The sequence below is a fragment of the Rutidosis leptorrhynchoides genome, chromosome 10 (assembly GCF_046630445.1).
Source record: "Rutidosis leptorrhynchoides isolate AG116_Rl617_1_P2 chromosome 10, CSIRO_AGI_Rlap_v1, whole genome shotgun sequence".
Classification (NCBI taxonomy): Eukaryota; Viridiplantae; Streptophyta; class Magnoliopsida; order Asterales; family Asteraceae; genus Rutidosis; species Rutidosis leptorrhynchoides.
In genome coordinates, this window is record NC_092342.1 from 136,468,101 (window position 1) to 136,483,488 (window position 15,388).

Genomic DNA, 15,388 nt, shown 5'->3' on the forward strand with positions numbered 1-15,388 from the left:
AGAACAAGAACATCGGACTACAACTATTAAACAAAACGTTCCCACAAGTGACGGAGTCGGTAATTGGGGTAAGAAATGCGGTTTTTAGATTGTTACGGGACTGTTGGACATTACGTAACCCTCGTCCCTTTGACGACGTTACAACACGCTGTCTTATCAACGACCATAACGGTTATGTTCCACAAGACCAAGGATGGGAAGTAGTCCTAGTAAAACCAGAATGCATGACTTGTTTCTGGACGTATGAATTACGTGTCTTTATTGCCTTTGCTGAACGACTTGTGTACTAGCTAGAATTATCTTCACAACTATCTTGTATCAAAGTTATTGTGTGCTATATTTCATGCTTTATGTAAAATAAGTGGTATTGTAAGTTTGTAAAATATTGTATAAAAGTTTGAACGCGAAATATTATTACAATCAGTTTTTCATATAGAATTGTAGTAGTTGAATTGTATATTAGCTACTAAGTATGAACTTAACGGGTAGGTACTACCCGAATTTAAACTTATAAAACGCTAATATGAAGAAAAAGCTTTTATAAATGAGTTCATATTATGCTACAAAATACTATTAACTACTCTTAATATTCTGTATGATTAACTTGTTCCATTTGACTATTTTGAAGGAAATGGCACCGACTACTCGACACACCGTGAATATGAATGAAGAGGAATTCCGTACTTTTCTAGCTTCAAACATAGCCGCAGTACAGGCTGCGCTACATACCAACAATAACCTTGGATCTAGCAGTACAGGAAATCGTGTAGGATGCACCTACAAAGAATTCACTGCCTGCAAACCTTTGGAATTTGATGGAACCGAAGGACCGATCGGATTGAAACGGTGGACCGAGAAGGTCGAATCGGTGTTTGCCATAAGTAAGTGTACTGAAGAGGACAAAGTGAAGTACGCTACGCATACCTTCACAGGTTCTGCGTTAACATGGTGGAATACCTATCTAGAGCAAGTGGGACAAGTTGATGCGTACGCACTACCGTGGTCAGCATTCAAGCACTTGATGAACGAGAAGTACCGTCCCAGAACCGAGGTCAATAACCTCAAGACAGAACTTAGAGGGTTACGAACCCAAGGATTTGATATTACCACATACGAAAGACGATTCACAGAATTGTGCCTATTGTGTCCAGGAGCATTCGAAGATGAGGAAGAGAAGATCGACGCGTTTGTGAAAGGATTACCGGAAAGAATCCAAGAAGATATAAGTTCACACGAGCCCGCCTCCATACAACAGGCATGTAGAATGGCTCACAAACTAGTGAACAAGATTGAAGAAAAAATTAAAGAACAGACTGCTGAAGAGGCCAATGTGAAGCAAGTCAAAAGAAAGTGGGAGGAAAACGGTGATAAGAATCACCAATACAACAACAACATCAATTACAACAATAATCGCAACAATTATCCCAACAATCGCAACATCAATCGCAACTACAACAAACGGCCCAACAACAACAACAACAATAACAACAGCAACTACAACAATCATCCCAACAACAATAATAACCGCAACAACAACAACAATCAGAAGCAGCTATGCCAAAGGTGTGAAAAGTATCACTCGGGGTTCTGCACCAAATTTTGCAACAAGTGTAAAAGAAATGGTCATAGCGCGGCGAAGTGTGAGGTCTACGGACCAGGGGTTAATAGAACGAAAGGAACAAATGGTGTCGGAACGAGTAATGGCGGAGCAAGTAGTGTCGGAGCAAGTTATGCCAATGTAGTTTGTTATAAATGTGGAAAACAGGGCCACATTATTAGAAATTGCCCGAACCAGGAGAACATGAATGGACAAGGCCGCGGAAGAGTTTTCAATATTAATGCGGCAGAGGCACAGGAAGACCCGGAGCTTGTTACGGGTACGTTTCTTATTGACAATAAATCTGCTTACGTTTTATTTGATTCGGGTGCGGATAAAAGCTATATGAGTAGAGATTTTTGTGCTAAATTAAGTTGTCAATTGATGCCTTTGGATAGTAAATTTTTACTCGAATTAGCAAATGGTAAATTAATTTCAGCAGATAATATATGTCGGAATCGAGAAATTAAACTGGTTAGTGAAACATTTAAGATTGATTTGATACCAGTAGAGTTAGGGAGTTTTGATGTGATAATCGGTATGGACTGGTTGAAAGAAGTGAAAGCAGAGATCGTTTATTACAAAAATGCAATTCGCATTATACGAGAAAAAGGAAAACCCTTAACGGTGTACGGAGAAAAGGGCAACACGAAGCTACATCTTATTAGTAATTTGAAGGCACAAAAACTAATAAGAAAAGGTTGCTATGCTGTTCTAGCACACGTCGAGAAAGTACAAACTGAAGAAAAGAGCATCAATGATGTTCCCATTGCAAAAGAATTTCCCGATGTATTTCCGAAAGAATTACCGGGATTACCCCCACATCGATCCGTTGAATTTCAAATAGTTCTTGTACCAGGAGCTGCACCAATAGCTCGTGCTCCTTACAGACTCGCACCCAGCGAGATGAAAGAACTGCAAAGCCAATTACAAGAACTTTTAGAGCGTGGTTTCATTCGACCAAGCACATCACCGTGGGGAGCTCCCGTTTTGTTTGTCAAGAAGAAAGATGGTACATTCAGGTTGTGATTCGACTACCGAGAGTTGAACAAACTTACCATCAAGAACCGCTACCCACTACCGAGAATCGACGACTTATTTGATCAACTACAAGGCTCGTCTGTTTATTCAAAGATTGACTTACGTTCCGGGTATCATCAAATGCGGGTGAAAGAAGATGATATTCCAAAGACTGCTTTCAGAACACGTTACGGTCATTACGAGTTTATGGTCATGCCGTTTGGTTTAACTAATGCACCAGCTGTGTTCATGGACCTTATGAACCGAGTGTGTGGACCATACCTTGACAAGTTTGTCATTGTTTTCATTGATGACATACTTATTTACTCAAAGAATGACCAAGAACACGGTGAACATTTGAGAAAGGTGTTAGAAGTATTGAGGAAGGAAGAATTGTACGCTAAGTTTTCAAAGTGTGCATTTTGGTTGGAAGAAGTTCAATTCCTCGGTCACATAGTGAACAAAGAAGGTATTAAGGTGGATCCGGCAAAGATAGAAACTGTTGAAAAGTGGGAAACCCCGAAAACTCCGAAACACATACGCCAGTTTTTAGGACTAGCTGGTTACTACAGAAGGTTCATCTAAGACTTTTCCAGAATAGCAAAACCCTTGACTGCATTAACGCATAAAGGGAAGAAATTTGAATGGAATGATGAACAAGAGAAAGCGTTTCAGTTATTGAAGAAAAAGCTAACTACGGCACCTATATTGTCATTGCCTGAAGGGAATGATGATTTTGTGATTTATTGTGACGCATCAAAGCAAGGTCTCGGTTGTGTATTAATGCAACGAACGAAGGTGATTGCTTATGCGTCTAGAGAATTGAAGATTCACGAACAAAATTATACGACGCATGATTTGGAATTAGGCGCGGTTGTTTTTGCATTAAAGACTTGGAGGCACTACTTATATGGGGTCAAAAGTATTATATATACCGACCACAAAAGTCTTCAACACATATTTAATCAGAAACAACTGAATATGAGGCAGCGTAGGTGGATTGAATTATTGAATGATTACGACTTTGAGATTCGTTACCACCCGGGGAAGGCAAATGTGGTAGCCGATGCCTTGAGCAGGAAGGACAGAGAACCCATTCGAGTAAAATCTATGAATATAATGATTCATAATAACCTTACTACTCAAATAAAGGAGGCGCAACAAGGAGTTTTAAAAGAGGGAAATTTAAAGGATGAAATACCCAAAGGATCGGAGAAGCATCTTAATATTCGGGAAGACGGAACCCGGTATAGGGCTGAAAGGATTTGGGTACCAAAATTTGGAGATATGAGAGAAATGGTACTTAGAGAAGCTCATAAAACCAGATACTCAATACATCCTGGAACGGGGAAGATGTACAAGGATCTCAAGAAACATTTTTGGTGGCCGGGTATGAAAGCCGATGTTGCTAAATATGTAGGAGAATGTTTGACATGTTCTAAGGTTAAAGCTGAGCATCAGAAACCATCAGGTCTACTTCAACAACCCGAAATCCCGGAATGGAAATGGGAAAACATTACCATGGATTTCATCACTAAATTGCCAAGAACTGCAAGTGGTTTTGATACTATTTGGGTAATAGTTGATCGTCTCACCAAATCAGCACACTTCCTACCAATAAGAGAAGATGACAAGATGGAGAAGTTAGCACGACTGTATTTGAAGGAAGTCGTCTCCAGACATGGAATACCAATCTCTATTATCTCTGATAGGGATGGCAGATTTATTTCAAGATTCTGGCAGACATTACAGCAAGCATTAGGAACTCGTCTAGACATGAGTACTGCCTATCATCCACAAACTGATGGGCAGAGCGAAAGGACGATACAAACGCTTGAAGACATGCTATGAGCATGTGTTATTGATTTCGGAAACAGTTGGGATCGACATCTACCGTTAGCAGAATTTTCCTACAACAACAGCTACCATTCAAGCATTGAGATGGCGCCGTTTGAAGCACTTTATGGTAGAAAGTGCAGGTCTCCGATTTGTTGGAGTGAAGTGGGGGATAGACAGATTACGGGTCCGGAGATTATACAAGAAACTACCGAGAAGATCATCCAAATTCAACAACGGTTGAAAACCGCCCAAAGTCGACAAAAGAGCTACGCTGACATTAAAAGAAAAGATATAGAATTTGAAATTGGAGAGATGGTCATGCTTAAAGTTGCACCTTGGAAAGGCGTTGTTCGATTTGGTAAACGAGGGAAATTAAATCCAAGGTATATTGGACCATTCAAGATTATTGATCGTGTCGGACCAGTAGCTTACCGACTTGAGTTACCTCAACAACTCGCGGCTGTACATAACACTTTCCACGTCTCGAATTTGAAGAAATGTTTTGCTAAAGAAGATCTCACTATTCCGTTAGATGAAATCCAAATCAACGAAAAACTCCAATTCATCGAAGAACCCGTCGAAATAATGGATCGTGAGGTTAAAAGACTTAAGCAAAACAAGATACCAATTGTTAAGGTTCGATGGAATGCTCGTAGAGGACCCGAGTTCACCTGGGAGCGTGAAGATCAGATGAAGAAGAAATACCCGCATCTATTTCCAGAAGATTCGTCAACACCTTCAACAGCTTAAGATTTCGGGACGAAATTTATTTAACGGGTAGGTACTGTAGTGACCCGAACTTTTCCATGTTTATATATATTAATTGAGATTGATATTTACATGATTAAATATTTCCAACATGTTAAGAAATCAAACTTGTTAAGACTTGATTAATTGAAATATGTTTCATATAGACAATTGACCACCCAAGTTGACCGGTGATTCACGAACGTTAAAACTTGTAAAAACTATATGATGACATATATATGAATATATATATAGTTAACATAATACTATGATAAGTAAACATATCATTAAGTATATTAACAATGAACTACATATGTAAAAACAAGACTACTAACTTAATGATTTTTAAACGAGACATATATGTAACGATTATCGTTGTAAAGACATTTAATGTATATATATCTTATTAAGAGATATTCATACAGGATAATATCATGATAATATAATAATTTAAAATCTCATTTGATATTATAAACATTGGGTTAACAACATTTAACAAGATCGTTAACCTAAAGGTTTCAAAACAACACTTACATGTAACGACTAACGATGACTTAACGACTCAGTTAAAATGTATATACATGTAGTGTTTTAATATGTATTTATACACTTTTGAAAGACTTCAATACACTTATCAAAATACTTCTACTTAACAAAAATGCTTATAATTACATCCTCGTTCAGTTTCATCAACAATTCTACTCGTATGCACCCGTATTCGTACTCGTACAATACACAGCTTTTAGATGTATGTACTATTGGTATATACACTCCAATGATCAGCTCTTAGCAGCCCATGTGAGTCACCTAACACATGTGGGAACCATCATTTGGCAACTAGCATGAAATATCTCATAAAATTACAAAAATATGAGTAATCATTCATGACTTATTTACATGAAAACAAAATTACATATCCTTTATATCTAATCCATACACCAACGACCAAAAACACCTACAAACACTTTCATTCTTCAATTTTATTCATCTAATTGATCTCTCTCAAGTTCTATCTTCAAGTTCTAAGTGTTCTTCATAAATTCTACAAGTTCTAGTTACATAAAATCAAGAATACTTTCAAGTTTGCTAGCTCACTTCCAATCTTGTAAGGTGGTCATCCAACCTCAAGAAATCTTTTTTTCTTACAGTAGGTTATCATTCTAATACAAGGTAATAATCATATTCAAACTTTGGTTCAATTTCTATAACTATAACAATCTTATTTCAAGTGATGATCTTACTTGAACTTGTTTTCGTGTCATGATTCTGCTTCAAGAACTTCGAGCCATCCAAGGATCCGTTGAAGCTAGATCCATTTTTCTATTTTCCAGTAGGTTTATCCAAGGAACTTAAGGTAGTAATGATGTTCATAACATCATTCGATTCATACATATAAAGCTATCTTATTCGAAGGTTTAAACTTGTAATCACTAGAACATAGTTTAGTTAATTCTAAACTTGTTCGCAAACAAAAGTTAATCCTTCTAACTTGACATTTAAAATCAACTAAACACATGTTCTATATCTATATGATATGCTAACTTAATGATTTAAAACCTGGAAACACGAAAAATACCGTAAAACCGGATTTACGCCGTCGTAGTAACACCGCGGGCTGTTTTGGGTTAGTTAATTAAAAACTATGATAAACTTTGATTTAAAATTTGTTATTCTGAGAAAATGATTTTTATTATGAACATGAAACTATATCCAAAAATTATGGTTAAACTCAAAGTGGAAGTATTTTTTCTAAAATGGTCATCTAGACGTCGTTCTTTCGACTGAAATGACTACCTTTACAAAAACGACTTGTAACTTATTTTTCCGACTATAAACCTATACTTTTTCTGTTTAGATTCATAAAATAGAGTTCAATATGAAACCATAGCAATTTGATTCACTCAAAACGAATTTAAAATGAAGAAGTTATGGGTAAAACAAGATTGGATAATTTTTCTCATTTTAGCTACGTGAAAATTGGTAACAAATCTATTCCAACCTTAACTTAATCAACTTGTATTGTATATTATGTAATCTTGAGATACCATAGACACGTATACAATGTTTCGACCTATCATGTCGACACATCTATATATATTTCGGAACAACCATAGACACTCTATATGTGAATGTTGGAGTTAGCTATACAGGGTTGAGGTTGATTCCAAAATATATATAGTTTGAGTTGTGATCAATACTGAGATACGTATACACTGGGTCGTGGATTGATTCAAGATAATATTTATCGATTTATTTCTGTACATCTAACTGTGGACAACTAGTTGTAGGTTACTAACGAGGACAGCTGACTTAATAAACTTAAAACATCAAAATATATTAAAAGTGTTGTAAATATATTTTGAACATACTTTGATATATATGTATATATTGTTATAGGTTCGTGAATCAACCAGTGGCCAAGTCTTACTTCCCGACGAAGTAAAAATCTGTGAAAGTGAGTTATAGTCCCACTTTTAAAATCTAATATTTTTGGGATGAGAATACATGCAGGTTTTATAAATGATTTACAAAATAGACACAAGTACGTGAAACTACATTCTATGGTTGAATTATCGAAATCGAATATGCCCCTTTTTATTAAGTCTGGTAATCTAAGAATTAGGGAACAGACACCCTAATTGACGCGAATCCTAAAGATAGATCTATTGGGCCTAACAAACCCCATCCAAAGTACCGGATGCTTTAGTACTTCGAAATTTATATCATATCCGAAGGGTGTCCCGGAATGATGGGGATATTCTTATATATGCATCTTGTTAATGTCGGTTACCAGGTGTTCACCATATGAATGATTTTTATCTCTATGTATGGGATGTGTATTGAAATATGAAATCTTGTGGTCTATTATTATGATTTGATATATATAGGTTAAACCTATAACTCACCAACATTTTTGTTGACGTTTTAAGCATGTTTATTCTCAGGTGATTATTAAGAGCTTCCGCTGTCGCATACTTAAATAAGGACGAAATTTGGAGTCCATGCTTGTATGATATTGTGTAAAAACTGCATTCAAGAAACTTATTTTGTTGTAACATATTTGTATTGTAAACCATTATGTAATGGTCGTGTGTAAACAGGATATTTTAGATTATCATTATTTGATAATCTACGTAAAGCTTTTGAAACCTTTATTGATAAAATAAAGGTTATGGTTTGTTTTAAAATGAATGCAGTCTTTGAAAAACATCTCATATAGAGGTCAAAACCTCGCAACGAAATCAATTAATATGGAACGTTTTTAATCAATAAGAACGGGACATTTCAGGTGTTACATATAGATAGGTGTAAGATGATATATATACATATACTTTTACTTTTATTATTATTTTACTATACTTATTACCTTTCATTATTATGTTTACTAACTTATGTATCTTACATAATGCATATTCATACATACATTCACACGTACATATACATACTTATATACACATACATATACATGTATGCATATATTTAAATATACACACACATATACATACAGTGTATACATGCACATGCGTACGTATGCATGCAAGCATGCCCGTACACCATGATCACCTTACTAATCCATAATCTTAACCTAATTCTTTTAATCAAAATCTTTATACTTAACATAAAATCATAAGTTTGTAACTTAATAACTAGTGTCTTTCTAGCCAATTCATAATCTTTATCTATCTTCACTAATTAACCACTTTTCACATAAAATCATAAGTTTTCTTCATAATTACTAGTTACCCTAATCATAACAGCCATACTCATACTTGTTATCACCTTTTAATCATACTTTTAATTATACTTTTACTTTAATCATTACCCATTATATTATTACTAATCAACTTTCATTAAACCTACTTAACCTTATTACTCCATAATTATAATTCAAACATCTTTTATCATTATCACAATCTAGTTACTACATAAAATCATAACTACTATTAATAACTAATTATAATACTTGATCATAATCCTTTTCAATAATCATAATAATTAACCTTACAACAATTCATAAATCTTTATAAACTTTAAACCTTATTATTCATACTTCAATATTATACTTAACATAATACCTAGCAATACTTATGTGTAATTAAATAAAGACAAGATCACTAGGGTTATTAGGATACCTTTGGGTTTAATGATCAAGAATGATGATGACAATGGTGCGTACAGAAAAACAGAAAGCAAGCAGCAGCAACACGACCCAGACAAGGCCTGTTTGGGTCAGAATCAACACGACAGAACCCAGCAACAGATAGCAGCAGGTTTAGCAACAACTATTCGATCAAACCTAAGGGTTTCTTAGCTGTTTGATCGACAAAAAGACAGAAACAAACAACAATTAATCAATCATTAAAAAGCTATTTTTGGATCGAATAAATAGCAAGACAGGAGCACTTACAGCAGACTTTGCAGCAGCCAGGAACTTTTGGGGATGTTTGATCATGAATAGCAGGCTGGATGGGTGGTGATGATCGACTAAAAGGTGACTGGAAAGGGGCTGAAGATGTCGACAGAAAGCTGAGGGATTGCAGGAGATTTAGTCGACTGAATAAGGAGGGAAGCAGGATAGAATGTCGACTGAATTGCAGGGTTTATTGTGGTGATTAATCTTGGATAACCGCGATGCTTTATATAGGGTTTGATGGGTTTCCTAATCCTATACAAGTACTTGGAGATCAAGGAATGGAAATAGAGTTATACTAGGATTTGGAAACTTAAGGATCAAGACTATCTACAGCCGAAATTTTGTGATCAATGTATTTGTTATATATTTTTTTTATGGCTTCTTTTATTTATATAAATTATTTCCCTTTTTTTTACACGGCATTTCATTTATTATTTATGTTATTATTTTTTTTTATTATTATTATTAATATTAAGGTTGTATTTTATTTATATTGCAATTTATTTAATTTCTTTATTAGTCCCTAATCTTGTATTAGTTGTCTTAAGTTCCAATTTGTTTGTATTAAATTTTATAGTTTACACAATAACACTTTTAAGTATTAGTATATATTTATAGTTTGTATAATAGAGATAATACACAAAAGCATAAACTTTACATAACATGAAATATCGATCAAAAGTTAATATTCAATCAACGGTTGTTAAACAAAGTTTACGAGTACATAAAGTCCTATTAATGGAACAGAAATAATAGATATAGCAGAAATGAAAAGAAAAATTGAGGGTTGTCATAGTACCTCCCCGTTAATAAAAACTTCGTCCCGAAGTTTTAGGTGGACTTCTCGGATGCAACTGCGTTTGAGAAGAGATGGGGATATTTTCGTCTCATTTGGTCTTCACGTTCCCAGGTATACTCGGGGCCTCGTCGCGAATTCCAACGGACTTTAACAATAGGTATAGTGCTTTGTTTCAAGCGTTTCTCGGTAATCAATACACATTCTTAACGTGCCACCTTTCTTCTTAAGGAAAAGAATGAGTGCTCCCCATGAAGGCAAGCTAAGACGAATAAAACCTTTTCTCCAAAACTTTTTGGAGTTGATTGGATGATTTCTTCATTTCGGATGGAGCTAAGCGGTATGGTACCTATGCAATAGGTACAGCACCGGGCGTGGATAGTTTACAAGTAAAGGATTTATAATATCTAGGGTTGATATTTTTAGTTGACAATGTAGAGATAAGGAGTATGTAATGGTACACAGTGGTCCTAAGGTTGATCAAATCTTATTCCCATCATGATCCATTAGGATTTCTGTATGACTTATCATAATATAATGACGTTGATCAAGTGTCATTATATTATTCTAAATCATACTTTTATCACTCCATAAGGTTACTACTATGTCATCTAGTCAATATGCATCTTCATCGAGGTGAATAATTCAATGGAAAATGAAAGAAAAGAAAATAACATCATTCATTAAAAGAAAATAACTAGAGTATTATAGAAACTTAACGAAACCTTTCAAACTATAAAAGTACTAAACGGTAACACAAAGAATACTATGAAAATTTAAATGACTCTTGTAGTTGTCAAAAACTCTTCATTGTGCCTCTTCCCCTTCTTTCTCATTATCCCGAGCTTCCTCGGCAGTCATCACAAACGCTCGGACTTTAGCATTTCCCGTGTTATCCTTTTTCTTTGGACACTGGTTGCGATAATGCCCTTTTCTCCATAGGCATAGCATGTAGGAACGACTGCGTTGGCTTTTGTTGCAGGTGTATTGTTCGAAGGAACTGCACCCCTACAAGTCTTGGCTATATGACCAATCTTCTTACACTTAGTGCACTCAGCCTTGCACCACCCAGAATGGTGTTTCTCACAACGATTACAATAAGGTTGGTTCCCTAAATAACCTCCTCTTGAATTTTCAGGAACCTTCTTATTCGAACCATGTTTTGATTCCGGAGTAGGCTCAATCTTCCTTTTGCCTTCACTAGTCTTAGCCCCAGCTTGTTTATTAGCTGCGGCCTTTCTCCTCTTAGCCATCATCAAATTTTGAGACATAAGTATCACCGCATCCAAAGTCTCCTTACTAGCAGCGATAACGTTTCCTTGAATCTCATCAGGAAGACCTTCTATGTATCGCTCAATCTTCTTTTGCTCAGTTGGTACCATATCCGGACACAAGGAAACTAACTCTATAAACCTATTGGTATAAGCTTCAATGTTAGTACCAATGACCTTCAATTCCCAAAACTCCACTTTTAGCCTTTGAATTTGGTTCCTTGGGCAAAACTTATCCGTCATCATTCTTTTCATAACAGCCCATGAAATAGCATTAGCAGCATCTAGCCCTACAGTTTGGGCATAAGCGTTCCACCAATTCAAAGCAAGACCACTTAGTGTATGAGTGGCATACTTCACTCGGTCGACCTCCGCGCAGTTACAGATGCGAAAGATGGATTCGAGTTTTTCGAACCAACGAGTTAGCTCAACTGCTTCCTCATTCCCATTGAAGGATGGAGGCTTACAGTTCATAAACTCCTTGTAGGTGCATGAGGTAGGTGGGTTTCCTTGGTTGTTTCCTTGAATATTGTTGCCTTGGGCGGCAGCAAGCAGTTGTTGAAATTGTGCGGGAGTCAAAGTGACATTTGGAAGAGCATTAGCACCACGAGTTGCCATTGATCTTCAATACACAAAAATAGTATTAGTTAAATAGTTTATGGTGCACTAGGTAGCAACACCAATGGATAAGAAAAGGTAGTATGGGTTAGTTAGTGATAATGGTGGTGAAACAAGTGAGTAATTGGGTGTGCGGATAGATCCTTTAGTGTCGGATCCTTCGGTGTCCAAAACAATGACTGGGTGATGACTAGACATCCTAGAGAAGGAGTACTAACTAGATTCTAAGACACGGTATGACGGTAGGGATATAAGGGGGCATAGTAAGGCAATCAAAGATATGTGGATTACATTTCAAGCTAAGGTAGGAAAGGTTATAGTCCTATAGATTGCTAAGGCACCTAACTAACACATAAGGCACACATAATATGCAATCTTGGTTCTCTATAGCAACCTGGCTCTGATACCACTCTGTCATACCTCCAAATAAGGCCGGGGAAATATGACTTCACAATATCACAACACAAGTATGTATAAACGAGAACGACTCTATATGAGATGTTTTATTTGATAACCAATGTGTTAAAGCAGCGAAAAGTGTTAAGTCATAACAATTGTAAACTTTAATGTTCTAATGCAATAACATGATTGTATAAATGCGGACTCCAAAAGCAGCAAAGTCCAAATAGCAAATAATCTTTAGCAATCTTCACCTGAGACAAAACATGCTTAAAGTGTCAACCAAAATGGTTGAGTGAACAACATAGGTTTAATAATTATAATAAGTTTTAGACCACAAGATTTAATTAAGCGGTTTAATCAGTCGGTAGTAGTGCTGGTGTATATGATATCGATACTAACCATTAGTTACCCTAAACACATCACGTTCGTGTCGTTCATCGTTATTATGTATCCATTGACCAGCGGTCATCCGGATAGAGACGTCACCCTCAATAGCGCTATCCCAATAACTAAGCTTACCAAATTCCAGTAATTAACGATATCATGGTAGGGATTAAGCATGAATCAAAGCATGTTAGCAAACAGTTTGAACTGATCAAAATAAAGTTTGAGTACTTGTGTCTAAGCGTAAAACAGTTTGAAAGCAAGCATGTGTCTCACCTCAAAGTTTATAAAACAGTTAAGAAATAGTAAAAAGAGGGGCTATGAAGTTCACCTTAATAGCAGATAGATAATCCACGCAAGTTATATGATCGGAGTGTTGAACACGGAGATCTCAACCTAGAGATATTATGTTCGATTAGTTAATGTCTAATAGACATAAAGTTTGTTTATTAATATAGTAAACTATATTAACAGTGACCGTTTTCGAGAAAGTTATATGTATATAAGTGATAATATACTTAGTGTTATAAGTACTACTATATAGGTATGTGTATAGATTATACTAATAATCTTAATAATAGTATTATTATTTACTTTAATCAGTTACTATGTATATCTTATCATAATATGTCACGTGTATAATTATATCTATGTGATACATACATATATATTCTTTATTATACATGTATGTGTTCATAACTATACAATATATTTATATATACATTAGGTGTTACATATAGATAGGTGTAAGATGATATATATACATATACTTTTACTTTTATTATTATTTTACTCTACTTATTACCTTTCATTATTATGTTTACTAACTTATGTATCTTACATAATGCATATTCATACATACATTCACACGTACATATACATACTTATATACACATACATATACACGTATGTATATATATTTACATATACACACACATATACATACAGTGTATACATGCACATGCGTACGTATGCATGCATGCATGCACGTACACCATGATCACCTTACTAGTCCATAATCTTAACCTAATTCTTTTAATCAAAATCGTTATACTTAACATAAAATCATAAGTTTGTAACTTAATAACTAGTGTCTTTCTAGCCAATTCATAATCTTTATCTATCTTCACTAATTAACCACTTTTCACATAAAATCATAAGTTTTCTTCATAATTACTAGTTACCCTAATCATAACAGCCATACTCATACTTGTTATCACCTTTTAATCATACTTTTAATTATACTTTTACTTTAATCATACCCATTATATTATTACTAATCAACTTTCATTAAACCTACTTAACCTTATTACTCCATAATTATAATTCATATATCTTTTATCATTATCACAATCTAGTTACTACATAAAATCATAACTACTATTAATAACTAATTATAATACTTGATCATAATCCTTTTCAATAATCATAATAATTAACCTTACAACAATTCATAAATCTTTATAAACTTTAAACCTTATTATTCATACTTTAATATTATACTTAACATAATACCTAGCAATACTTATGTGTAATTAAATAAAGATAAGATCACTAGGGTTATTAGGATACCTTAGGGTTTAATGATCAAGAATGATGATGACAATGGTGCGTACAGAAAAACAGAAAGCAAGCAGCAGCAACATGACCCAGACAAGGCCTGTTTGGGTCAGAATCAACATGACAGAACCCAGCAACAGATAGCAGCAGGTTTAGCAAAAACTATTCGATCAAACCTAAGGGTTTCTTGGCTGTTTGATCGACAAAAAGACATAAACAAACAACAATTAATCAATCATTAAAAAGCTATTTTTGGATCGAATAAACAGCAAGACAAGAGCACTTACAGCAGACTTTGCAGCAACCAGGAACTTTTGGGGATGTTTGATCACGAATAGCAGGCTGGATGGGTGGTGATGATCGACTAAAAGGTGACTGGAAAGGGGCTGAAGATGTCGACATAAAACTGAGGGATTGCAGAAGAATTAGTCGACTGAATAAGGAGGGAAGCAGGATAGAATGTCGACTGAATTGCAGGGTTTATTGTGGTGATTAATCTTGGATAATCATGATGGTTTATATAGGGTTTGATGGGTTTCCTAATCCTATACAAGTACTTGGAGATCAAGGAATGGAAATAGAGTTATACTAGGATTTGGAAACTTAAGGATCAAGACTATCTACAGCCGAAATTTTGTGATCAATGTATTTGTTATATATTTTTTTACGGCTTCTTTTATTTATATAAATTATTTCCCTTTTTTTTACACGGCATTTCATTTATCATTTATGTTATTATT